The sequence below is a fragment of the Eubalaena glacialis genome, chromosome 17 (assembly GCF_028564815.1).
Source record: "Eubalaena glacialis isolate mEubGla1 chromosome 17, mEubGla1.1.hap2.+ XY, whole genome shotgun sequence".
Classification (NCBI taxonomy): Eukaryota; Metazoa; Chordata; class Mammalia; order Artiodactyla; family Balaenidae; genus Eubalaena; species Eubalaena glacialis.
In genome coordinates, this window is record NC_083732.1 from 5284991 (window position 1) to 5288889 (window position 3899).

The window sequence follows — 3899 nt, forward strand, 5'->3', positions numbered from 1 at the left end:
ATTGTGTACCAGGCACTGTGCTAAGAGCTTTCCATGGGTGACTGCGACGCACCTCCTCCAGCGGTGTTTGGAGTTGTGGTGTGTTATTACTCTCATCTTACAGGCAAGAAGACTGCAGCTTAGTGAGTGACCTTGGTGAAGGTCAGCTAGTTGGTAAGTTGGGAGTTGACCTTGAACCAGCCATCACGTGGCCTCTCTTGCAGGAGATCCAGCACAGTGTGTGACACAGGGCGGCAGGACCAGCTGCAAGGGCCCTCGAGTGTGAGGATGCGCAGGGTCCTGTGCTCGGAGGGCTTTGTATGGACTTAGCGTAATGCTCTGCCTTTGCTCTCTTCAACTTCCTCATCATTTATCCTTGAGCTTGTGTGCTGTGAGTTGAGTTTGACAGGACAGCAGAGCGTGTGCATGGGCACATACGGTAAGCAGGTAGCTGTGTGCACGCAGGGCTGTGGTCCAGCTCCGCCCACATGCACAGCGGCTGGTGCACACAGAGAGGACTCTGAAGGCATGTGCTTTTGCTGTGGGGCAGTTTGGGGTGCACAGGGCCCAAGAAGGTGGCTGGGCCTGGACCTGGCCTGGTGGTGGCCGCAGGGGATAGAGGGCTCCACACGGGGGCAGTGCCAAGACCCAGGGTGGAAGGCTGGCTTGTCCTTTGTCCCCAGAGCCTGTCCCTGAGGCATCCACACGAATCTGAACTCTCCCACCTGAGCACCAGAATAGAACCTGCTGTTCTGTCTTGCCTCTTGCTTCAGGGAGGGCTTATTCATCATTCCAAGACGTTTCTGAAATTCTTTCCAGCTAACTCCTAAGGTTCATCCTAAGATGATCTTCTCTTCTAAGAAAAGATATTCTCCATTTTCTTTTTTGCTTCACTTACCTTTCATCGTTTTTCTTCCAAATTCTGCAGTTACCCTCAGATTCTCCTATTTTCCTTTTCTCTTACTGAGTCTGACTAGTGAGTCAAAAGTAAGTTCAATAATTTCACAAATATTTATCCTTTGCACTTAGGTTCTCAATAAAGATTTATTATAAGAATGAGCCCTAAATAAAGATTTTCCAGATTGGAAGGGATCCAGATAATTTAATCATTAACCTCCTTTGGTTTTCAAAAATGGGAAACTTCATTTTTCAAGAGTCAAACTAAAGTCATTTTTATCTCAAGCAGCTGTTATTATTAGAAAGTTCTTTCTTATGTTAAGCCAAAAATCTGCCTCCTTTCCAGTATCAAGGAGAAGAAAAGTCTACTTTAAGAAATGAACTTACATAAAAGAAGGTGCTCTCATTTTCCAAACCCTTGGAAGATTCTAGTCATCAATTTCAGAGCCATCACAAACTTCTCCTATCTCTTCAGCCTGTAAATTTTTTTCAAGCAGTTAATTAAAAAATGGCCAATTCATTATTAAATACTGTTTTCATATATTTTAATTTTTAACATTTTTACTATTTTTTATTGCATTGGATTAGGAAAACTTTTGTAGGATGAGAGTAACTATCAAGTATAATATTATTCTGTTGCAAAAATGAATCTTCACTTCTCAAAACACGCCCCTGAAGTGTTTTAAGTACAGGGAAAGGGTGAGGGGGGCCTTCACGTATAAAGTACTAGGGTAACGGGGGTTTTGAGAACTTGGTGGAAGGAAATAATAGAGGTGACCAAACTTCGGACACAATAATCAATTCAGTTTTGCTGCTTCTGTTGGACAGAATTCATCGTTATATATGAAAACTGGGAACAGAGTTACATGGACAGCTGTTACATATTCTCAAATTTCAAAGATACTGAAATAGGAAAAGAAAATGCAGTGCCCACCAGGAAATCTTTTTTAGGTTCAACTAACTCCACATTCAGACTCAGGGGATAGGTATCTGCTCCAAGGTGGAGAGGAGGAGCTGGGGAGGGGGTCCTTCCCTCAGTCCAGGTAGCACTGGGCACAGACGTCAGGAGACTTCTCAGGTGCCAGCCCATAACTGCGACGTCCCTCCCCATCAGGTCCTTAGAATTCATTCACAGCTCCTCTCAGTCTGAAGCAAGGTACCAATCATTGGTCCTTTTCATCATGAGCAACGTTGCTTAGAAATGTATTTGACATTTGACTCTTGCCAGGTTACCAGGGGAACAGAGCTAGGATGTCAACCTAAGGGAACCTTCTCTTGAAGAAAAACAAAAGGTTGGTTAACCCTTTACCCACAATACAAATGAAAGATAACAGAGAAACAGACTATGCAGTTTCTAGATACAGTAAACCTAGGAGATGAGAAACCAGACTTCCAACAGTATTAAAATAGGCAAAACCAAGCCAAAGCCCCTACGTGGCTGAAAGTTGTCACAAAGATCTTGTACCTCACTTAGTGACTGTCTTATTCGCCACTGTGTTTCTAGTGCCACACATAGTAGGTACTCAGGAAATACGTGTGGAATGAATGAACAAGTGAATGCCTAAGAGAGCCTCTTGAGGCCTGACAATTGAAAATAAGACGGGCCCGAATTAGAAGTAGCAGTACCCCTCTTGGCTGAGTGAAGTGGAAGGTGGTGCCCAGTGAGGGGGTGTGGACCAGTTTACTTAGAGATAAATGGCCGTTCAAAAGCCACTACTGGGGGTCAACCCAGGTAGACAAAAATATGTTAATGCTCCTTAGGCATTAAGGAAAATTTATGGAAATTTATGGAAGTTTAAGAAAAATTTAAATGGTTCTTTGAATACTTGGTTTAAGAAGGCATAGAGATGTCAAAATTTTACAAAGGTTTTACCTACAAAACTGTTAAAAGAGAACTCATTTCCTGAAAGTTATTGCACTTTGGAATTTTTATCCCTCTTTTAGTTCAAAAATTTTCTCTAGTTTGTTCATCGCAAGTTAAACTTTCTTTGCCAGAATGTAGAAATATTATGGCCCAAATAATGGGGTAGATCTTATGTATTGAGTGCTCACTTTTTGGTTAACAAACATTTACTTTACTTGATACTTCTTTTTTTGCTTTTACCATTACTCACTAGCTCTTGACCTGTTAGAGGCAAAGCTAGGTAGCTGTTCTGTAACTCAGCTCAAGAACATTTCCAAACTCGGAGAGTCATTTAGGAAAGTTTGCTGAGAGCTGGCAGGTGAGGTGCACATTCGAATGAGTATATACTTTTTTAAGGGGAGTGGCTCATATTGTGTATACAAATCCATCAGAGTTAAGTCTACTTTATTGACTGAATTATGAAAATAAGTCTCCTCCTCAAACCAACAGTACATAGTCTAATGTGTACGTTTTTTCTTATGGAATAAAGAAGTTAGGAATTTTTGGCATGTTCAGATGCAAACAAACATGATTAGTTGTGGACTTATTTTATTGAATAAGCAGATTCAATCTCCCTAAGGACCTTGATATGGTCATCCAACTCCATTAGGAATTAATAGGCAAACAGAAAAGTGTTATTTTTCTTAATTGCAAAACTAAAATGTTTCTTTACATCTGATGTTGAAAAATTATCAGCCTAAAACCCTGATTTACAAGGTCATTATTTATAATTACTCCTTTTCTAAAAGTATCATATACTGTCTATTTAAAAATTAAATTAGTGTCAATTTGCATTAATATGTTTTTATTAATACATTATATTCTCTGAGTTCATTGGAATGGCTGCAATGTCCTTATTTACCAGACTAAAAAGTGACAGGAAAAACTGTCAAATATATAATTTGAATGCCTAGGGAAATTATCAGTGCGCAAACCATGTCCTGGGAATTAGGCTAGCCCTTCTGAAAGCCTCAGTAATCCTTGGTAGACTGTACTGCTCTAAGCGCGAGGAAGAGCTCCAAATGGTCTGTCCTCACGACACTTGGTTTATTACCACATTTGAGGTATAGGTGTTTCCTCTCGTTTTCAGTCTGAACTTCACCTGCTTTCTCTTGACCTG